This window comes from Corvus brachyrhynchos, unplaced genomic scaffold (assembly GCF_000691975.1).
Source record: "Corvus brachyrhynchos isolate BGI_N302 unplaced genomic scaffold, ASM69197v1 scaffold101, whole genome shotgun sequence".
NCBI lineage: Eukaryota > Metazoa > Chordata > Aves > Passeriformes > Corvidae > Corvus > Corvus brachyrhynchos.
Window position 1 is genome coordinate 14,693,896 of NW_008237239.1, and position 24,524 is coordinate 14,718,419.

Here is a 24,524-nt window from a genome sequence, read left to right on the forward strand (position 1 = left end):
AAGTGTAGGAACAAGGGAAAGCTGAAAAATGTCTGGCGGAAGAAAAAGTGTCAGGGTTTGGAAAAGATTGAACAAAAAACCAGATGGAAATTAATTCCCAATACCTGTCAAGTATGAAGTCAAGAAGATCTGCAGTACTGACAAAGCGTGTTTGAGAATTTGAGAGGCTTCGTGTTGAGATTAAGCAGGCTTTTCGTATTTTTATTTTAATATGATTGATTGACATAGATGAAATAGATGGTAGTTTAACTTTCTTGTATGCACAATCACTTCCCATCTAAACTAGTCTGCAATTAAAAGAGAGGATTTACTTCCTACATCCACTTTTGGAAGAAATAGGAACCACTGTTCTGGCAGGCAAATTCACATAACATTCAACATGGTATAATGCTGAAATCTTCAGTATGATGTGGTAAGCCACAAAATAACATGAAGACAAATACCTTTTTGGATTCCTTCCATTGTTTTATTTATTACATCCTTCTTTATTTTTCACTGGTGAAGAGGAAAAAAAGTACATGATTTAAAGTAGTTGTGACCACTTTTAAGCAGTTTCAAGTTTTGAGACAATTGTCCGTCTCTGATTTTTTGAGTTACTCAAAGAGAGCCTATCTTTCTAAAGGGAGGTCAGAGTGGGCTGGGAGAGGGATATTTTTATTCCTGAAGTGTTTCCTGTAAAGATAAATGCAGGTTCACAGTGAAATGCAATATACTGTAGTCCAGGTTTCCACAGCACAACTTCGCTGGGTTTTTTTCTACTTCCTCTTTCACAGCCCCAGGAGTTTAGGCCAGAAGCTAAGAATTCCTTTCCTGACTGTTCTGCCTGCTAATGTTGACTAACAAAACCCACAAAATTTGGGCAGGATCTGTTTCCTGTTGATATAAACAATCCAAAATGTTTGGGTATTATTGTCCAGTGTGATTTTTTGGAATAAGTACTGATTAAAAATTGCCTGTGACTTTTGAGTTTTGGCCTCCAGAAGCATTGCTGCATTAGCACTCTCCTAAATCAAAATCAGTGGTAACAGTTGCACGACACCAGCCTACCTTCCATGTTCAGCTTCATGTCCAGTGCTTTGGAAGGAGATGGAATTTGGCTTTGTTTGGTCACTGTTCATTGCTTGAAATGGTGTGACTAGGACTGAGTGGAGTAAGTAGATGCTCTGTTCTATATAAATGACTGTGACTGTGGCAAAGTGCTGCCCTGCAGGTGTGTGAGGATACAGTGTGTCAAAACAAGTGGTCCTGGTGGTGGGAACAAGGTGTCCTGACCCATCAGCAGAGGCTGTGATGTTCCTTATAAATTCTCATCAGGCTGAACAAAGACACTGAACCATGTGTCTGGGAACTCTTCTGCTTTCTTGTGCAGCCTCCATAACTCAGGCACTCAGCCCACTGTTTAGACACTAAAGGTGTTGGCTAACAAGCTCTTAAATTCTACAGCAGACTTCCACAAGCCCTTGGATTTTGTACAGTACTCTTCAATAAGTTCTCAGCACCCACAACAGCCTTGTCAAAGGTGCTGGCTTACAAGCCGCAACACACTTACACAATCTCCCCGCTCCCACACCAAACTTCAGTATGGAGCATGGGGTAGGATATGACAGCCATGTGTGGCCCAGGCAAAGCAAGGGAGGAGAGAAATAAAGACAGAAAAGGGAGAAAGAACAAAAACTATCAGCAGTCCTTAGATTCCATATTGATCCTGCCTTGTGGATGCTCCAGAGCTGGGGTTGTGAGACAGGAGTGAAAGAGAACGAGGGGGTGCAGTCCCCTTCCTTTTGCACACTTCTTATGCAAACTAGATTTTTCACGCATTTTGTTCACCTGTACAAAGCCAGCCCTTTGAGCACTCCTCCAGGAAATGAGCTGAGGGGGGTGGACTGACAAGCAGGCTCAGAGCAGCACTGTGGGACCCCCTCCTCCCATTACATCTTTTCTGCCATAACAGTCAGAAGGTTTGACCCAAAACATGCTTATTTCTGGTTTTTTTCCACAAGGTGAGTGGCCCAGAGCCAGCAGTGACAAGGCTGTGATATTTAGTGCTCAGTCTGTATGGCCTGGGGAAAAAGAGAACTGAATGCTAGTCTAGGCAAACTAATCTGTGTTGTCAAAAAGAAACAGAGCTTTCTGCAGAGAGCTTTTAAACTCTTGCCTCTATCAAACTATACCAAACTGACACCTTTGTACAACTCTGCAATTTTCAACTCCTGTATACTTTCTGTGCTTAAAGTAAAGCAACACCACTTCAGTAAAATAAGAGAAAATTGTGGCAGAAAAAGCTCTGGATTTTTACTTTAATCTTTTTTCTGAAATGCTGATAGTTTACAGGGCATCATTAACAGTAAGCTTTTTTCCTTATTAAGCCTTAGTGAAACCAGCATTCCAAAAGGAAGATTGTATTTTAGTTCTTGAAATAAATCCATTGCATTGCAGAGACACTGCAATCTAACTAATAATGTTTATTTTGTTGGGTTTTTTTAAAAGACTCATGTGTTCTATAATATTGAAAGAGGTTTTAATAACTGCAGTCTAAAATATGTTTTAACACACATTCTGCCAGAATATGCACTCTCAGAACAATAAAGACAGGCTGTTCTTAGGCATAAAAGCAAAATTCCTTTGCCAGTCCATAATTCTTCAAGCAGAAATCCATTCTAATGACTACATTTACTTCAGAAAAAAATAAGAAATTACAAAAAAACTCAGGATGCATGAAACAGAAAAATTGCCAAGTAGCAAGCTTGAAGCATCAAATTTTGCGAATTTCAAGTTAAAACAAGTTGAAAAATACCCCAGTATGTTTTTAAAAAGAAAAAGAACATCACTCCTTTGCTCCATTGCATAATGTCTAAAATGCTTTAACTAACGTTAAAGTTAAAAGGAAGATGTTTTTACCCCTATCTAGCATACATAATAAATACCAAGGTACATGGAGTAGCTCTTTTTTCCTTAAATTAAAGCTAAGACTTCAGAGCTTCTTTGTTTTTCTGAAAGAATAGTCCTTTTGTAGCAGACAACTTCACATTTTGAGGCCAGGGGCCACAAAGTTGCACTTCCAGGCAGCTTTCTGATTTTAAGTGTGGATTCACATCTTCTATTCTGGCTTGGGAGATGGATTTACAAACAAGTGACAATGGCAAAAGTCTACTTTGAAGTCTGCTTCCAGCAGGCAGGAAATTGTGCTCTAGAAATGTGTTGTCTGTGTAGGGCTGTGCTCTAGAAATGTGAGGCCACAGGGCTGATAAATCTCTAGTGCCAGAGAGGGTGAACAGCAAAGGTGTGTCCATACAAGGTTGGTTCATATGCTCTGCCTGTTTGGTGTAAAAATGAGGATATTTTAAAGACACTCATTTGATTTTAAACAAATGATTTAATTCATTTATAGATCCACAAGCATCACTTTTCAAAGGAATGAAAAACTTCTTTGAAATATGTTAAAATATGACTGTCGCAAAGAATCAAAAGTTGTTTTCATTGGTACAGGATATTTTTTCCTTGAATAAGTACTCAAAAAAATTATGGTCCCTGAAAATTAAATATATGTCAGTAAAATGATAGTCATCAAAAACTACAGGTTTGGGTTTGGGGTCAAATTAAAGGCTAGTACCATCACTTGGAGTGTCCTTAGTCAAGGAATTTTCTAAGAGATCAGTAGATCCCACACTACTTGTTTAAACATTAACCTGACCTCTGTTAGATGAAGAGTGCCTGTTGCTGGTTACATGTAACAAAGCCCCCACTATTTCCCTTAAATTTTGAGCCTGGATATAAAGCAATTTAAAAGCCCCAAATACATCCTAAAATCTCTTTGCATCTCGATTCAGTTTTTATCTTAGTTTTGGACTCTTCACAAGTTAAAACAGTCACTTATTTAAGAGCTTGATGGCAAAACTAGGAAACTATTTTATTTACTTTGGGATCAGAATTCAGATTATAATATGATATTTTTTACTGATGATATGTGGTGAGAAGAGAAGCCCAGAGAAGAACAACATTTTTTCCACAAAATGAATTGGTAGTTTTAGTTGCTGTTGTTGTACTGGGACAATGTATTGGACACAAATATATCAGCTGGAAAACAACTTAGGGAAGCTCATAACCTCACTTTTTCCTGCTGCCTGCTAAGTATTTATGTCTCCATATATAAAATCAGTGGGATTCTGTACCAACATACCAAGCAGTCCAGAACTGACCAACAAATAGAAGAAACCTTGCCAATCCCATGTTCTAAGCCAAAATATGTTGCTTATTTCTGTATTTAACATGGACTAAGCCTTGCACCAAAGCTAAAAAAAAAAAGTATTTTCATTTTGTATGTTTGTACTAAAAAATGGTATGTGTAGATTATTTAAGAGAAATATTATTTGGCTCATTCTCTCCCTCACAGTTTTGGAGTAGTAGATGGTGTATCATATTATAAACTGTAATACCCCAAAAAAATATTTCTTAACAATCATTTGAATAATGGAGTGTTTCTTGCTGAACTATTCATTTAAAAATCATTGAGTTGCACAGTAATCACAGGATCTCCAGTTTTATTATCCTTTATGTCACTGAAAAATGCTTGCTGTTGTGTTGTTCTGTTTTCATTTTCATCATGTTCCAAACCTGAAATGTATCACTGTCTAAAAAATATGTTGGTAGGTAATAGAGAAAGGCAAGCGAAAGGTCAAATCTGTTGCAAACTGGTGAAACTCTAACCTAAATTTAAATAGAAACCACATTATATGACCAAAGATAAACAATGTATGGGTTGTAGTATAATTTATAAAATGAAGAATGTTATCATTAAGGGTGTCTGGGACTGTAGCACTCCTGAATAAGGCAAAATTCCCATTGACTTGCCATTAAATGTGTACTGGATTCTTGGTTGGTTGAGGTAAGGGCATCTGTTTGGATTTCCTCTGCTCTATTTAGTACTTTTTTAATTTGTTCCTACTCTTAACAAAAATACATCTACAAAACAAAATCTCCTCACTGGGAGACATGCCTACATAATGATTTTATCTTGCTAATATTGCCATTATTCTCTCAAACAGATCTTTCAATTTTCCCACCTACCATTTGCTTTATATTTGCTCACGAAACAGCTTAGAGTATTGTGAGCACTTATGTACACATAGGAAAGTTGATAGAATGGTAAAGCAAGTGCTAGCACCATGTTTTGTTTCCTCAGGCTTGTAACTCTACCTCTGAAGAACTCTCTGGAGGTTGCTGCAGGATCCCTTCAAAATTTTCTTCTGCCGCCATTCCTTGGTTGACAAGGATCCATTCAGGGATGTTACCACCATCCCTGGAGTGGCAGGAGGGATGCAGGGACTGTACCAGAGGTTGTAGAGATTGATCTCTGTCACATCGAAGACAAGAGACCAGATCATATCCCCAACCATAAACAAATGGCTTGAGGTTGCACAGCCTCAGTAGGTCTGACGGTTGGGTCTTCACCTCCTTTTTGGAGAGCTCTCATGGTGTGAGTCAGTGAGGCCATGGAAGCTGTTTGTACCTGTGAACCCATCCATAGAGCAGAAGAGATCCGCCTTCACCTCAGTGTTGCTCTCATGTGAACGAGGCAGAGCCTTGAACATGTGGTTACACATTTGTGTGAGATCATGTTTAAGTACTACAACACCGCAGCTGCCCAAACTGCTCTGGCCAACTCTCCAAAGACAGGCAGGCAGATCAGCAGGGTTCATCTGCAGCGTGCACATTACTGGCTGAGCCTTGTGTATGTAGTCTGATGTCTCACAGAATAAGTATTTGCTTCTGAAGAAGTCCAGGCAGGCAGAAATGAAACACTGGAGCTGAGTGCAACGTTTTGAAAATAACTATTAACTTATATTACAAACTTTTTGTAAAGATGTGCTACTTCTAGAGTAACCTGCGCTATCGCAAAGAACCAAATCAAATTTGCAGATTGAGGGAGGTGATTCTCCATTACTCTCTGCTGAGACCCCATCTGGAGTGTTGCATCGAGCTCTAGGATCCCCAGCATGGGAAGGACTTGGACCTGTTGGAGTGAGTCCAGAGGAGGCCACCAAGTTGATAAGAGGGATGGGTCACCTCACCTGCAAGGAAAGGCTGAAAGAATTTAGTTTGTTCAGCCTGGAAAAGGCTTTGGAGTGACCTAATTACAACCTGCACCTGAAGGGAACCTACAAGAAAGACAGACAGAATCTACTTACAAGGGCATGTAGAGACAGGAGAAGGGGCAATGGCTTCAAACTGAGAGAGAGTTGGTTTAGGTTAGACAATAGGATTAAATTCTTTACTGTAAGGGTGGTGGAGCACTGGAACAGGTTGCCCAGAGAAGATGTGGATGTCTCATTCCTAGAAGTGTTCAAGGCCAGGTTGGATGGGGCTCTGAACAACCTGGTCTGGTGGAAGGGGTCCCTGTTCATGGCAGGAGAGTTAGAAGATGATCTTTAAGGTCCCTTCCAACCCAGGCCATTCTATGACTCTATTAAATTATATCTACTACTACTGAACTTTTATTGAGGCCTTTAGTAGAATGCTCTGGTGCTTCAGATAAGACATTGACTACTCTCAAATGTTACTGTAATAATTTTAAGGAATTTTGAAAACCATTGGTCAAGAAGAGTATAAAAAACACAGTTGCATATATAATCTGGCCTGGGACTGAAGTGGAAAGACGTATATATAGAAATAACATGATGAAAAATGATAGGCATTCTCACACTTCTGCCACAATCAGGTATCTTCATACCATCAGCAAACAGGAGCAAGACACTCAGGGGATACTACATGCTACTGCTTCCCTCATTCTTTGTCTGTGCTGCTGGGAGCTGAGTCCTTTCTGACAATTGCTGTGACAATTGCTACCCGAAGGGACAGCTGTGGCTTTATGGTGGTCCTGTGAGTTACTGAGAAAGGGCCTGTGCAAGCCACAAAATCAAAGGAGAAAGTGACAGTAGTTGTCCTCTTCAAGGTGGGCCAGAATTCTTGCCTTTAACAAAGTGTATGATACAAAAGTAAAGTTAATTGTAAAACTCAATTGGGACCAGCGCTGTAGCTCAGTGAAACCAGTATTTCACTGCAGATGTTTAACAAGACAGTTCTTCTTTTTCATTGCCTGGGCCCTGCACACGAACTGTGTTGCCATTTGCCTGTACAGCAAGTGTTCTGGGAATCTTACTTACAACTGCTGCAAGAGTATTGGTTCTCTTGCTGAATAAATACAGCCTGATATTAAAAAATCCAAAAGAAGGTAATACATAAGCTCTGCCTTTTTACTAAAGGTAATAAAAGATTAATTTAATGAACAAAGAATTTGTAGCAATCGTTATACTTCTGGTATGCATCAAAAATACACAATATAGTAAAAAGTTGCATCTGAAAATCCTATACTGTATACGTAAAAGAAGAAAAAACTGTTTTAGCATAAGTAAAATCCTCAGAGAGAAGAAACCATATGTTACCAACCTTGCAAAATACATGTCTTTGGTCTTTTAGGTGTTTCATTCCTTTAATCTTGTCTTTATGCAGGCTGTAAGGAGGCTGGGATACTTATATTCAAGAATGTAATTCAGCTTTCTATTCAACTGAGATAAGTATCCAGCAGAAGGGGACAGCCCCATGAAAAGCTCATCCAGACTGCTATTGTGTGGTAAAAAGAAGGCACACAGATGAGGAATGAAGTCCTCTATAGAAGTTTTCTGTAAGTTACAGATGCTACTGCTTCCACAGAAAACTGAGCACTTGTGTAAGGATGAGAACATCATTTTCAAAAGTACAAAGCCATGGAGTAGGGTGGCTTAAAAGATCATGTTTAAAACAAGTGGATGTAAAATGTCTCGCAGTAGAGGTATAATGACAGGAAAGAAAAAATGCTTCTATATCCAGGAAACATGCTTATCAACAAGCTTTGCTTAAGTGTTTGGGATTCCTAGTAAAAGCTGTCCAGAACTCCTGGGTTTAGGTGTGGGTGGAGAACAGCTTCTCCACAAAAACTCAAGTATATTTAAAGGTACAGGCAGACAGAACTGTGAGGGGACAGTGATGGCAGAACTGTGGATGCCTCCAGGACTTGAGAGTGTGCTCTAAAGCAGCCTCTATGTTGGACCTCTTGTTAAAAAATCACCAGTTCTTAAGAAGAGGATCATTCCTTGCACAGGTTGGCAGTCCTCAGAGTTAAGAATGGGGGAAAGTCTATAGTTCTCTATATTGAACTCTCAAACATTCTTTCAAAATACTACAGCTAGGCAGACATTTGTCTGGAAACCTCTGTTTTGGCTTCTCAAAAATGTATTTACTGATCCACTGTGCACTGTGTACTTTTAATCTTAAACTAACATTAAAATGTGCATCAGAGGTCTGTTTCCCATAATCTGTGGGAAAAATGATGGGATGAGAACTTTGCTTTTACTAAGTTTATTCAACCTTTCAGAGTGCCTTAGCCATGCACAGTTTTTCTGCATGGATGTAATTATACCCTGTACTTTAGCTATGGGTGCCTATTTGCATCTCTGCAAAGAGAGAACATGGGGATGTTTGCCAATCATGAAAGACCAATGCCCTCATCCAGGCTGGTGGCAGACAGAACAAGGCATCAGGAGTGCACATCTGGCACAGTGGGAACAGGGCTCTGTTTCTATTCTTTGCTACCATGAGCTGGAGATGGTGAGAAATTTTTTTGAGGTGTATTAAAATATCTTTGATGACAGAAGCCAGTTCTTCAAGAAAAAAAACTTTGCTCACAGAAAAGCACTGGGCTAACTGAAGCTTCCCATGGGAACCTGCATTTCATCTCTGCTGTAGACACAATAGTGCAACTACTTGATACTGCCAGGCTAGCTGAGGTGTTGGATCAAGCAGAGTAAAACTGTCTCTTACTATTCAATATTCCAGGTGAGGCCCTGAACTGCAGTAAGCCATCTTCTGACCACCTGACTACCCCTGCAGTCAGTGCACACACTTCTTCTTAGTTTAGCAGCATCAGTTGCCTTCCTTTTTATTTCTTCTTCATCAGCATCAGCCTCTGACGCCCTTTGATAAAAGAAGAAAAGGGTATTTATCCAAAGTAAGAAAAATAATTTGCAACAGCTGAGAAAATGGAGATGGAAAAGTCCTGAAAAGAAAATATTTCGATAATCAAACAACTCATGGTCAGCCCATACACACTTTCCTGATTAATTTTCCTTGCTCTATCCACAAACATCTATTTTGTTCCCTGTGACTGCCCAGAAAGGGTTGTCCTCTTATTCCCAATGATATATTTTTTTTCTTTTTCACATAGGAACAAGCACAGCCTCTTCTGCAGTTTACAAGCACATACTATAAACAGAAATATATTGTAGGAGAAAGTAACCTTGCTGCCATATGCAAATATCAGAGAAGAATGTGAGGATTTGATTAGAAAGGGTAAAACAGGTTTAGTAATATGAAGAAGTAGCAAGAGCAGAAAAAGGGTGTTCCCACTGCTTTTTAAATCTGTCTTTAAATTATTTACTTGGCACTTTGACAGCTCACAATTTAAATTTTTTCATTCATCTTAATATTTAATCACAGTTTTTAATTATACTAGTAACTTGAGGCTACTTCTTAACTCAGCAATAGCTTCATCTTCTATTAATAAATGGCACATACCCTTGGCTTTGACACTTACTTGCTGTGAGTATTTCGGCTTTGGTAGAACATGCAGTTCAGGACACTGTTACTGCATCTTAAATCTCAAATCTTCTTAAATTATCAGTACAGCATTTAACCCTGATGATAATAATTTAGCATTAAAATGTTCAGTCTTCACTGCAGTTCTTAATGCTACTGTTGCTAAAATTACAGGAGATCAGAGAACAAGTACTTATAAAAAAAAAAAATCTTATTCCAAAAGATATTCTTCCAGATGATTTTTCTTCTCAGTCTGCAGAAGAGACAGACTGGTACCTGAGAGCTGTGGGTTGGAAGAATGTTACATCTCCATGTGTGGCTGGCAGGGTTTGGGATGAAGGGCTTGGGGTTTTTTTTTGAGCTGCATGCCAGATGAACTCCCTTGCTGGGGTTACAGCACTCATGTGGCACTGGGCTGCATTGGTTTGGATGCTGCTGGGGAACAGAGGCCATCCAGCCCAAATCCACCCGGGAACACTAAAAGATCTGGGGCTTGCTGAGCTATCTACTCTCCCCACAGCTCTCTGAAATCTATGTGGCTCTGTGACGACTACAGAATGTGATTTATGGGTTCAAGAAATTTGACCGTCTTTCCCCTGAGCCTCTGAGACCAAACTCCTGTTTTTTCAGGCAGTGTGTCAGATAAATATTTTTTTATAAATTGGCCACCCTCTATTTTACAATGTTAAGTTTGTGTTCTCATCCTCCTTATTGAGATATTGCTCCAAAAGTTGGGTCTTCTCTTGCTTTTTGTGATTTCCAGCCAAAATTTATTCACAGAATAAATTCTGATTTTGTTGCCAATATGGTTCCTTAGCTCAAAAAAGACTCTTTGATTGATCTACACACAGTAATCAGATGTCTTCTCAGCATTCCTTTTGCCAGACTAAGTGAGCTGAGCTCTTCCAGTTTCTTTTTACATGATTCATGTAGAAATCTTTATGGTTTCTCTTTGGATTAATTTTTGTGGCTCGCCAATGACTAGAACTAAGTGCACTTTTCCTACTGACACTTCACCAGGATTGGCATACAGCACTCTGATGGCACTTGCTGGCCAAACCTCACCTCCTATGTACTGTTGATACTAGCAAAAAAAATCAGTATGAACAAAAGTGTGGATTTAAGAGAAATTTGATTAAATCAGTCTACAAGGACCGAGCTTATTATGCGGCACATCTTTGTAGTCACACAGTGGTAACATGGGGGTCACAACCAGAACCTGGTGGCTCACACAGGTAGTGCTATTTGTAGGTCATCTGAAAGGATCAGTATCACAAATATGTGATGTTAGGTGGCTTTCTGCTCAAGGGGCTGGCACTCTGGGTTTCATTCATAATGTACTAACCCTCTCCATCCACTTATTGGAGACTTACTGCTCGTAAAAATTTCTTTCCTGTCAGCTGTGGCCATAAAGCTTATCTTAGACTCAGGTTGAAGCAAGGGTTTAAGCTTAATTGGACTGTGAATAGTCTAAGGCAGAAGCGTAACATTTCCTGTGCGATGTTGTGCTTTGAACCAGAAGAGATCAACACCAAGAGGAAGAAGAGAAGCATCAGCTGCCGTTTCTCCCAAGCTCCAGTGTTACACATCCATGCTACATATGTGTTAGTTTACCTCTTAACCATTAGAAAGATTCTTCAGGGTTATAAGATCCCACCCAGGCACTCGCAGTAATTACCACTGAGAGCACTCTATGGTATCTGAAGAAGAAGCAGGGAAAGTAACACACATTTGGTGTCAGAAAAGCAAAGGAAAATGTGAGGGATGGAGAACTTGAAATAGCAGGTAAGGACTACAGCTATTGCATCTGGGCTTCTCATGAAATTCATCAGGCAGAGAGATTAAAGGAGTATTTTTTCCCTTCAGAAAAAAAAGTTTCTAAAGAGTGAGGTGCACAAAAGCTAGCTACTCTTCTTTTTCCATTAACCTCAGGCCAGAGGCAGTGGATGTAATTTAATAGCCTACAATTAAAGGAGAGCAGTCTAATTACCAGTTTGTGCTAAAAAAAAAAAATTTCAAGAGAGTCCCACTCTTTGAAGGAATGAAATTCTGAGAGAATTAATTGCAAGTGAGATACCCAAAAGAGAAATTTATTTAATATTTTAAAAAAAATCTGATTTTTGCTGTTTATGGGATCCTAATTTTGAGACCAGGCTACAGTAGAGAGACCAAAATTGAGAGAGAAACATGGTATGAGATTCTGACTTACATTTAGAAGCATGTGTTAGTGTTCCAGGCTGGAAAACACTTCTGGATGAGAATGCAAGTTTTAGAAAGAAAAGAGATGATGCTACAGAAGATTGGGCTGACAAACTAGTCTTAGTAAAAAAAAAAAATAAAAGGCTGACAAAATAATAAAAAAAACACTTTAACAATTCAGTTCTCATATGGAGTGAATTTATGAAAAGTAATGTGAAAGTTTCCATTTATCAGAAAAAAAAATGGGAACAAAGCAATGCCTGGCCTTTGATAGAGCTACTAGTTTGTCAAGAAACAAAGCTATCTATGGGAAGCTGTACCTAAAAGGAAATTAAGTATAGGTATTCTGCACAGCAGAGAAGATTTTTCCATGGAGATTGCTCAGATAGAGCCCTATTTGAGATGACTGAAATGTGCCCTTGAACATGAATGGTATTGTGGCTTATAAACTGGATATTGATACCCAGATCAATATGAAACCTTAAATCAATTTGGATACAAAGAAAAAAGCCCAGGTTGTACAGTGACAAAGTCAGTTCAATAGCAGCTGTATACAAACTAAATGTAATTGCAAGGCAGTCTCTTGAAAACAGAATTTTACTTGTTATTGAGGGAGACAGAAGCTGGAAATATGTGTAGTGCTTCTCCTTGCAGGGAGACTGCAAAGCTAGAAGGCCAGAACCATTTGGAGATAAAAAGAAAAACAAATTAAAAAACTCCAAACTAAATTAAGATACAGGCAGCAAAGGAAAAATTAGGAGGGAAATTTCACATACACACACACACATACACACAAAAAAAAAAAAAAAAAATAAAAAAATTAATTATTGTTGTAAAAAAGCCAAACTAAATTAAGATACAGGCAGCAAAGGAAAAATTAGGAGGGAAATTTCACATACACACACACACATACACACAAAAAAAAAAAAAAAAATTAAAATACTTATTACTGTTGTAAAAGAGCACTGAGGAACATGTAGAATGAAAATCACAAGTATTTAAACATGTGCATGATGAAAGAAACTTTCTATCCATGATCATGATATCCATTATATGTTTTGGAGATTTTAGAAACGTCCATTACAAAGGAAAAAAATGTCCCAGTTCTCTCAGTGCATACTTAGTACACAAAGAGATAAAGCCCAACCTGTCAAAAATTTCTTGTCCACAGGAAACTCCTAGTGTTCTCAAGTCACTGTTTTCTAGATCCCCTTGATAAAAATGGATGTAACAGTGCTTTTTCACCTCAAAGAATTACTGAAATAGAGACCACTTCAAAAAGTTTAACATGTATATGCTATTGTAATGAGGCCAGTGCACACATCTTACCTACCTAAACTTCATAGTCTGTACTAGAGAGAAAATTTATGTTAAGGAATAAATTAATAACTCACTTTGAATAATTGGCATTCTAAATTAATATGTGACTGTGTTTTGGCTTGATTCATACGCTGATTTTAAATATGATGGGTAAGTGGTTTCTATTGTAGTTCCCCTTTATCCAAATCCAAGATGCATGTACTTTTTTAAGGCACAGTTTTGTTAGTGTTTGCCTTTTGTGCTTTCTGCAGTGAGTATTTTCTGAGAGCTGCACTCTGCTGAACACCCATGGCAACTTCTTAAGTGGACAGGCTATTCCTGTGCCATGGTATGTGTGAGCGCTTCCCATTTGCCAGTGCTCAGAAGCAGGTGCAGGCTGACTGTCACTGCTGTGCTGGGGCAAGATGCAGCTGTGCACCACCCCCTTGTCCCTGCATCTGCCAGACCCAGTTCCCATGGTGAGGGAAGCCCAGGCCCAGCTGGAACATGAGCCACAGCACGCTGTAGCCGGGCGTTGGTCTGAAGGCTCCATGCAGCAGGACCCTGGGGCATGCCAAGGCTTGCAGGGGAGTGTAAGTACAGACACTGACACACAGAATGTGAGAACCGACTGCTCCAAGTTTCCAGGCTTCCTTTGAAGTCGATGGGAATTTGCCTGAATCAGGTACACATAAAAATGGGATAGAAGTGTTCAGTTTTGGCCTGTTAGGACATGGGTGTCAATAGAAAATGCTTTATTGCTGAAATCATAAGCAGCTTGCTAAATATTTTGGGCTTAACAATACTCCACCCAACAGCTTGCTGGTTAAAGCGTTCACAAGGAGGTAGAAGATGTGAGCATAGATCTCCTCTCCTGTTTCCTGAGTGAATGTTTCAGCCACTGACTTGCACTAAGTGGTGACTTTGTTCTCTCCCTTTTTCCTCCAACTCTTCCCATTTTTCATTCTGTCCTTGTTAAGCACTTTAAAAGAAGCCCACCAAAACAATGCCTGGGATCTGAAGTGTGGACAGTTCCTCCCTTGAGAGATTTAAATCCCAGATCTTGACAGGGTTTAGTGCACCTCCTTTCCTTGGTGTTGCTCAGTGCCTAGCTTCTAGCGGCTCCTGAAAGACCACTGTGAGTTCCTCTCATGGGTGACTGACTTTCCTCACACAGGAAACTCAGACTCTGACTTTGGACTGCATCTGATGTGTTTAACCAAAGCTCAGTGAGTCAGTGCAGAGCATGGTGACTCTGGAATCACTGTGCCAACTAAGTCTGAAGCTCAGAAGAGCTGAGGTGAAATCACAACTGCTAATGACCATAAGAGAGAGATAACGATGGCTGATTTTATTTTAGGGATGTAAATAAAATGTGCTGCATCAATACACAGTAACTGATGAGATGTGAATCTGAACTGGAAGAAAGACAGGGTCACTTACCCTTGTCCTCCCTCATTGAAGGCAACTAGACCATGTAATTCCTTTCACAAGCTGGTGACCCTCCAGCCTCCAGCTTGACATTGTACATTCTGTATAAGTAATAACTAGGGCTTTTAGCTAGTGTGTAAGTGCAGTATATGTAGATAAATATGTAGATACAAGAGATGTCTTGCATGTGCAAGTGGGATATTGAGGATGAATTGCTGTTAGGATATCAGTAATTGTTACATACAGCTGTAATGTTACTTACTTGGAGGGAAACATGGCTGTCTGTGACACTTGAAGTATAAGTTGTGTTTTTCCATAAAGAGCTTCCTGTTAAATATTCCACGCAGCAGCCACTATGCTTACATTCTTCCCTAAGTGGTCATTTTGAATGGCAAGCAGTTCAGCACTTATTGACAGGTTGCTTTCTTGTCTAAAAATAGAGGAATGTGTGTATCCTTGTACACAGCAGGTAGGCAAGTAATAATGCGAAGTGATTAATGATAAAAAGCTTGCTTTCTACTCTCCTGTCATCAACAACCTATTGAGATCAAGAGAACACTGGGATAAAAATTAATCTTCCCTGAGTTATTCTAAACAGTCAACTGATAGGAGATTTCTTTGATCTCATTCAATTGAAATTGATTAATTCTGTTAATTACTCTGTTTGAACTGAGTTAGCAGGAATTTTCTGCGTGTTGCAGCATCCTTGATGGTTTGCCTTCTTGCATGCCAAACAAGTAAACTTGGTAAAGAATTTGAAAAATGATGTCAACCTAGTGTTTGCTGACTAAGACTGATAATGACTATCAGTGATAAATACCTGTAGAAATTATCAGATGTAATTTGTTTGTGTACTTGGATTTTTTACTGAAACTGTCATCGGTTAAAATACATAAACAGTCCTTGGGGCAGGAACTCCTGAATTCTTCTGCCAGGTAAATGCACGAACACTAAGCTAGGAATATTTTCTCTCCTTCTACCTCTGTCCATTTCATACTTCATGAATCCTTAATCCTGTAGGAAGAACTGGGATTACATTAGAGTACTTTAATACCTGCTGGATTATGGGATTGTCATAAACCTAGGGCAGTCCCCCAAGTTTCATGCCAACTCCTTATTCCTGATGCCTGCTGGGAAGGTTCCGATTAACATTTATAGTGCAGGACTAACCTCCTACCTGGAATCTGTTTTTTTTCCAGTTGGCATACTGAATCTTTAGAGCTAGAGGAGGTATTTGGGGTGCTTGGTACTGTACAAATAGTCTGACATACACTGAAGGATTTGCCAGATACTGAGGACATGGCTGCTTAAGGTTTGTCAACCATCCTGAAATCTGTCTTTGCTTTATCTAGCTTTCAGTCAAAAAGAAAACTAATTTATTGTGCTAAAATGTTATTATTAAAAAAATTATCAGTGAGTATTTCTGGAGAGAGGTATGAGAAATGAAACAATAAAATGTGTTGTAGGTACCTGTTATTTTAGCTAAGCTTCAAAGTGGTTTGTCTTTCCCATGTAGCTAGTACGGACTTAAGCCAAAATAACTTCCAAAATACTTACCACAGCCCTCTGGTCCTGGGATCCAGTTCTCTTCCATCCTGCCTGATACAGGCTCTATAAAGATGCCTTTGGAGTGCCCTTCTGTGACACTGTAGCTCAGCTGGAAGTCAGCAGCTAATTGACTCTGAAGAAACCCTTTATGCAATAGGAAGGCAAAGCAGCCTGACAAGCTCAGTACTTGCTCTGGGGGTAAACAGGTAATTTACCTGTTTCCAGTAAAATTCTTTCTGTTGATGGCAAGGGAGGTGATACTTGCTGAGCACCCACGTGAGTATATTACTATTTATAACACTCAAGTGTAAAACTTCTTGTGCACAAATATGTAAGTGGGAACAACAAATACAGCTCTGTAATATTTCCCAGAGATCAGATAAAATTACAGGGCAGTGCACTGGAGTCCAGTAATGTGTTAGGATCAGTGATCTCTTAAGTGTGGCTTGCTTGAACTGGGCTTACTTGAACACTGGAGTGATAGGCTCTCTCCAGGAAGGTTAAAGATGTGGATTTAAGTGTCTTTATGCAGAAGAAACAATTAGAGTCCTTTTTGCTTATTCTGAGAGAGTCTTGCAATCATTGCACTATTATGCACTGGAGGCTTTTCTTTTATTTGTGTTTTAAAAGAAAGCGTATCTACTGTTTGCATAAAGTTTGTCCTGCTAGCCTTCCAAAAAGGCCAAATGAAGGGCTATTTTCTGGATCAATTGGGCATAAGAATTGGGCATAATGTTGAGCAGAATGGTAGGAAGCATGTTTGTGTCCAGAAGCAGAAAGCTTGTTCAAGACCACCAGTGGTGAAAACTGAGCCACACAGAAATTAAAATAAACTTCTTTTTTTTGGGATCACTGTTTTGCTTCTAGACACCTCTGTCCAGGTCGGATGTTATGCCTCTCACTTGCAAAATGATATAAAAGCCCCCAAAGGAGCTGACAAAAGGGTAACTCCAGAACTGAAGGCAACACATACATGCAGTGGGAGTACCATAATTAAGCCAGTTTGCCATGCTGAGGGATCAGGGTTCCCAGTTTGAGTGTGCTGCTGGGAAGGCCACACCTGCCCTGCCTTTGGAAGCTGGCAATACTTTTGTGTTTTATGCTGCACAATCCTTGGCATACAGCAGCTTGCTCTGAATTCCCACACAGCTCCTTGTGTGGGGTTCTGCTCTGATGTACAGCAGATATATCCAGGATATCCAAAATCCTTCACATCTGGATTACATGTATTTTTGTGGATTTGCTGGCTGGAGGAAGGACCCCACTCCCTGTGACCCTGTAAGTTAGGAGTAAGGGATGGGGTTTTTTCCCACAAATCTACTTTGCTAGTTATAATATTGTGATCAGGGCTGACTTTCCAAAATATTCCAGGCAATTTTTATGAGTTAGTAAAATCACCAGATCTTCCCTCTAAAATAAAGAAATTGCCAATAAGTCCACAAGAATCTGGTGCAAATATTCAGCCTGAGGCTTCTTTGCTCACTGCTTTTGTTGTATTTCTTTCACTGAGATACTCTTACTGGATAAAGCCTTAGGTAAATTTTTTGAGTCATAATCCCCTTAATATCCGAAGTTGTTATGAGAGAGAACATGAAAAGCTAAGAAAGCAATAATTTCAGGAATTGGTTTCTTTATGGCTTTTCTATTAAATTTTTCCTGGCAATCATGCTCATTAATTTGCTGTACTCCCCTTTTTAACACACACACTCACAAAATCACAGAAAGTTTACAAAAATTGTTGTTGCCAATATAAATAATTTAGAAAAATAATTCTTTTTATTCAAGAGTACCTTTTACACTAACATAATGGGTTTTTTTACAATTTTACTTGCCCATTTATGTGATGGGGCAATTAATTGTTTTGGGAAAATGATTAGAAAAATATTAATCTGTTGAGAATTTTAGAAATAGAATAGCTTTTATGTCCAGGCTGCTAAAATGTAATGGAAATTTCATAATATTAATTTTAGCTGTTTTATGGGAAGGGATCATACAAAATAACTTTCTCACCAGTCACAGCCCTAAGCGCATCTGGTTCTCTTTGGTGCCTGGGGTATTACATCTGGGGTATATTTATATTTGCTGTGCAAAGATGAAAATATGGGCCAGCCCTGTATTTTCTACCTATATTTTCCTTGGAGCCAGAGCCCAGCTTTTAATGTTCCCACTACCAACAGAAAATAAAACATAAAACTGTACAAGCTCATGGCTGAGTTTTCTTGCATGCTTGACATCAGTGGCAGGACACAACTGAAAGACCTTTCTTCTGGCAGGAGTATATAGATTGGAAGCCACTTTAAAGCTGAAAAGATGAGTATGAACCTGTAGCCTGTTCTCGTGCCAACACAGTCTATAGCTGCCAGTCAAAGATTAAATCACCAAGCCCTGAATTTCAAGATTACATTTTAAAGAAAATAGAAGGAAGTGCCTTCAAGGATGGAAGTGCTGAGCAATGCCAATGCATGATACATCTGAATGGCAGGAATTTATGTTTCTTGTTGCCTGAGCACCTTATGTAAACTGGGCTCTGCTCACCCAGCTTTCTGCCTGCATGGTGTTAGTGGCATCTTTATCACAGCAGAAAGAACAGGCTTTAGAACAAGCTACTGAGTAAAAAAAAAAAAAAAAAAAAGTAAAAAGACTACCAAAAGCTATCTTTCTCTAAAAAAATCTGTAACATCCTTTTCAGACATATCTCTATGTAGCTGAACAAAGAGTTTGCCAGAAAACAGTCTCTTGTGCATATTTGAAAATAATTCATAGATTTCATTACACTTTTATGGCTAAAGCCAGGTAGAGTAGAGTCTGGGGGTTTTATAACATAGATGATACTTAATGTTCTCCTTTTTCATCGCCTCATTTGTATTCTTTATTTCTGCTAGCAAGTCCTTTCATTATCCCTGCATGATACTTATTTAGTATTGCCAGGGCTATTTTCTCTTGTTTTCTCTTTGTCCAGTTTGTTTTGTTTCTGCCAAATCTTATTTGTGGATTACTCTAAAAAAAATCACTAATGCTATTTTAGGTGATTTCCAGTGTCCTCTGTCTGTATTTTATTTTATTTACAGATTGTCATGTCATAGGTCTGTGTCACTAATTCCAGAGTTCCCTAAAATGTGGATATAGTACTTTACAAATACAAAAAGTCCTCAGCTCCTCAAGACATGGTTTAAAGTAAGCTTACGGACTCAAGGAAAACTCTCTTTAGAGTCAACACAAACTTCAGCCATTCTCATCAGGCCTGAGGTGTGCAGTCATATGTATGTTTTTTCTTTCAAAATACTCCCTGCTCTTTTCCAGTCTGCAAAGACAATACAGAGATTATGTTTCCCTCTCATAAATCATCCAGTACCACCATGAAAATCAGTTGCATGATTGGTACTATTGGGTGTGGACAGACAGATATGAAATCTATATATTCCCATTGTCAGCCTCTTGTTATGAAGAGACCACAATGGCAAAAATGGAAAACAAATTACAAGCCAGCAATTTTGTAGAACATTTTGGTGACTACAGAAAAGCATTTTGTAATCATCCCAAAGCACTACTAGCTGTCCCTCAAGGAGATCAGTAATTCAAAGTACTAGTAAGTTTTTTCTGTGCATAAATAATCCATAATAATGGTGACATATGGCAATTCACATTTATCACTGATGAGAATGGCTCTGAAACTTAGTTATAATCATTGGTTCTGAAGCTGTCCAAGCATAATAGATTTGTGGAAACAAATATGAAAAAACAGTGGCAGAACATGTGATAAATAAATCCCATTAGGTCCAGTAACACGACACAGGCAGGGAGGAAATCCACCGGGAGATCTGCAAGTCAGTAAAGAAAAATATACACTCACAATATTAATTACAACAGTGAATACTTCATGGGTTCTAAAACAACTTCCCTCTTGCTGCAAGTGGATAAATAGATAAGGCTTACTAGCAATGGAAAGAATTAGAACCTAATTAAGACTGAAAACTGAGCTGTATGAAAATAGATGAGCACATGTAAACATTTTTTCTAGTAATTTATGAGGTGAGAAACAATGGCTTTTCTGCTTAATAAATAATTTGTCACACTGTAGGACAGACACTCATGCTAGGGAGATAAAACTCATTAATATTGTGTGGTGCAGTCAGTATGCTGGAGGAAAGGGATGCCATCCAGAGGGACCCTGGCAAGCTTGGGTGGTGTCACTCAACATGAGCTGGCAGTGTGCACTCACAGCCCAAAAAGCCAACCAAATCCTGGGCTGCGTGCAAAGGAACAGGCCCAGCAGGTCAAGGGATCTGGTTCTCCCTCTCTACTCTGCTCTGGTGAGTCCCCACCTGCAGTGCTGCATCCAGCTCTGGGGATCCCAACCTAAAAATGACATGGAGCTCTTGGAGCAAGTCCAGAGGAGGTTATGAAGTTGGTAAGAGGACTGGAGCACCTCCCCTACAAAGACAGGCTGAAAAAGTTGGGGCTGTTCAGCTCAGAGAAGAGAAGGCTGCGTGGAGAACTCATAGCAATCTTCCAGTATCTGAAGGGGACCTACAGGGAAGCTGGAGAGGGACTTTTTGTCAGGAACTGTAGTGATAGAACAAAAGGAAATTGATATAATTTGGAAAGAGGGTAAATTTAATTTAGATATTAGGAAGAAATTCTTTACTGTGGGGGTGGTGAGGCACTGGAACAGGTGGCCCAGAGAGGTTGTGGATGCCCCAAAGCTGGAGCTGTTCAAGGCCAGGTTGGATACAGCTTTGAGCAACCTGGTCTAGTAGGAGGTGTCCCTGCTCCTGGCAGGTGGGTTGGGACCAGATGGTCTTTAGGGTCACTGCCAACCCTTAACATTCTATGATTCTGTGATTCTGCAGTACATATTCTACTTCCCCCGCGTATGCCTAATTAATTTCAAACTGTGAATTAGAACAGATCATGTATTTTTCAATGGGACTGTTTTAGGGCTTTACCATTTCTAGAGGCAGAGGAGGGCTGAGTATCACTCAGTTGCAAGTGTCTCCTGCCTATTGCCTTCTCCCTAGTACTGGGAGGGTGTGTTTTCAGCACGGTCACTTGAAGCAGTCTGGCATCCCTACTGCTTGTGAAGAACATGGTCTGCCTTTTTGTTTGCTCCAAAGAGAAGCAGGCTGTGTGCCATTAGTTCCTCGTTTAGTTTAAATTCCCATAGCAGGATACAACTAATGGTTTAATGGTGAAATACAGTGACATGGCATGGCCTTAATGTCATAATTATCCATAAAGAACTGGCAGAGATCTTTTAATGGTTCCAAAGAAGTCAAGAGACAAAAAAAATGCTGAATAAGTAAAACGAGCCTTAAAATTAACTTACTATATAAGTCCAGTCGTGTTTCTGCAATGCTTTCTGGTAATAAAACTTAGCAGTAGAAGAGGTTTATCCTTGACTTTAACTGGGTGTATGGTTTGGCCAAATATTGAAGAGAAGCTTTCCTGCTATCATGTGATGAGGAAGAGGAGAGGATGCTGCGCTCAGCAGGTCCCAAAGCCTACAGCAATGTACTGTTTAATCAAAGGCACAGGTCCCCTGTGGCCAATTAAACAGGTGCCCACATTAATAAGCTGCTGTTGAAGTCAGTGAGGCAAATGCTCTCACTGGAACCCTTGTCATAACAGTCCCTTGGGAATGTACAAATTCTTGGTAACTAAATAAGATTGAAGAAGGCTGGAACCAGTGGTGCCTCCCATTACACAGCTGGTTAAAGGAGAAGAGCATTTACTGCTCCCAAAGCTGGGGGCTTGGCAGAAGCCTCTTGCTCTGGGCACAAAGCAAGTGTTCTTCATCACCTCCCAGGGAGGGGATGGCTCCTGAAGTAGGAAGAGGAAAAGAAAGTGCTAGTGACAGGTAAGAGTACTTTTTACATGAGACTTTTAAATGGGTCTTTATAGGGTAATATTTCTCTGGAATAACTATTTCCTTACAAGTGACCTCCTGTCCTATCAAAGCTACGTTTAGATCATCTGCAGCTGTTATTTCCATGAATATGAGATTGCTATGTTTATCATGCAACTTTGACTTCCTCTGCATGCTGCATGCCTGTCTCTCTTGGCTGAGCCTACTTTTAATATTTCAAAGAGTTGAGCAGCTTCCAGCAGCCACCGTCTGTGAGTATTGTGGTCATCCTAAACTCATGCCAATACATTTTTAGACAGCATTTGACAGTCCTGTACTTTGTGAGTTTTTCCTCATGTTAGCGTGAAATACACAAGCACGCTTATACTTAATCTTAAAAACATTTTTTTTTTCCAGTTTGTTCAGATAAATCTCCTTGGCTCAGCAGCAGACCCATTTGCTTGCAAGGCTGGAATTCCATGTTGTAGCCCCTTTTACTACTTAATTTTTTCTGTGTTGGTTAGCAGGAAGTTTTGCCAGGGCTGCATTTAAGAGTGTTTGTTTAGTAAAGCTCAGGCTTGATGCGTCAAGCTGGTCAAATGTCAGTTCCAAATTTGAGGGCAAAATGGTCACACAAAATATTCAAGCAATGTGTGGTGTACATTGCAAAAAAAAAAAAAATTGGTGAGCATGACTCCATGGAGTAAAGGCTGATGCTGTATAAGGCCTCCAGAAAACAGGAGCTGCTGTACACTGTAGTTTTTATTGTAGACTACAAAAAGAATTACTGGATTTGAAGGTGTCTATCACTGCTGTATGTGTAGTGTTTATATCCCAGGTAGAAACGAGAATGCAGAGCTCAAGTCCACTCTAAGTAAGTGGTAAGCTCCAGCTGAGGACTGCATTTGGGATCACAATAGGTGGAAAATATCAGCAAACTGAAAGTAGACAATGGAGATCTTTACTAGGTAATTAATGGAAATAACTACTTTCACAGAGACAGCTCTTCAGCTCTTAAGGTTAAGGTACCAACGCAGTCATTCCTGGAGTGGATCTCAAAATGGTTTCTTCCCATTGGGTGGAATCCCTAAATTTAAGGCCTGCTCCAAACCCTCCTGAAGCTATTGGAAGGCTTCCCATAGATTTCAATTTGTAGGCAATAAGTATGACCTTTTTTAAGCTTTTAATAATAATTCCTTCACTCAAGGATAAACAAAATCTCATTCCAAATATTTAGATTTCTAAAGAAAGGCATGTAGTACTATTTTCCACAGTATTTTATAGCAACACAGGTCAACATGGAGGAAAATGTTCACACCTGTTTTCCCATAGGATGTTCAAAGAAATCCTGTGAACTGATTCTTTTCCACAAGATAGGAACAGGAAGTGCTTACATAGGCTAATGATTAAGAAATCTGCTGGAGAGAAAGGGCGAAAGACGATGTTTTGGGAGGGGTTATTTTGTGTCAAAAAGATTCAGGTGTGAAAATCTTTTATCTTCGAGAATTCCTTGAGCGAGGGAGTATCAGTAGTCAGAAGCAGTTTCTCTTGTGTTTGATGATTGGGACTGTGTTAGTGAAGCCAACCCTGCGACTGAAGATCTGCTTGCAAGGGGTTTTTGGACTGGGCCCAGTGGCTGGGGGTACTTGACAGGGGCTCTGCTGGTTCCCAGGGATGGGCAGCAATGAGCTACAGCTCGCTCTGAAATAGCAGAGGCAGCTTCCTGCCCTGTGCTGCATCTTGTGGAGACTTGTGGATGCACTGGGGGAGAGTGGTATGATTGATGTTGCTGAAATTGGAGTCCTAAGTAACTCGATATTACACTCATTTGTATTATGTCACACTGATATGGAGAAGCGTTAAAATAAGTGACTTCTAAAGTGTTTGCTGATGGTGCTGCTGATTTAAGTGGGATTATAGCCCATTAAACACCCGATGTATGACTGTCTTTGGCCATTTTACGGATACAGCCTCTGGCTTTAAATATTTGAGACTTATACCCATTTGTTATGGTGAGTAATTTTTTAGACTTGTTAGAGTGGTTGAGGGAGCAGTTTTTGGTTTCTCTTGGTAAATTCTCTTCTAGGATTTGTCTTCTAGGCGAGTGTAGACCTCAGTGTAAACAGCTGACCCATGAATAGTGTCACAGGTGACAGATGACCAGGAAAAAGGGGAGTTAGCCTGCGGCAAAGACAGCAAGGACAATTTCAGGCTTTTTAGTGGCAGAAAGCACAGTTGAAGCAGCATTTCTGATGTATCTATCAGACTGAAATGGAAGAAGGCGGTGCGCAGGCGGTGCGTGCGATAGGAGAGCAGCTACCATCCCTGACTCCTAGATCCCACCTAGTTAACTCCTTGCAGCAGCACACCAGGCTGCCAAGCACCGGGTTAAAATCAGGCCGAGCCGGGAAGGACGGAACCGCCTGGCCCTTCAGCCCCGCGAGGCTCCCCGGCGAGGGCCGAGGTGTCCCCGCTTCTCCCCTCTCTCCTGCTAATTCGGTGGCATTTCGGACAGTTCAAAAGTTCACGGGGAGGCTCTGGCGAGGCGGCCGGCTGTGGAGCTGGAGCGGGGACC

At 40.0% G+C, this 24,524-nt stretch overlaps 1 protein-coding gene across 5 annotated transcripts in view; it reads left to right on the forward strand.

The window, feature by feature from the left end:
- The window catches only part of KCNK2 (potassium two pore domain channel subfamily K member 2), a 128,590-nt gene that overhangs the window by 26,398 nt on the left and 77,668 nt on the right, over positions 1–24,524 (forward strand). The gene's annotated exons all lie outside the window — the stretch shown is intronic.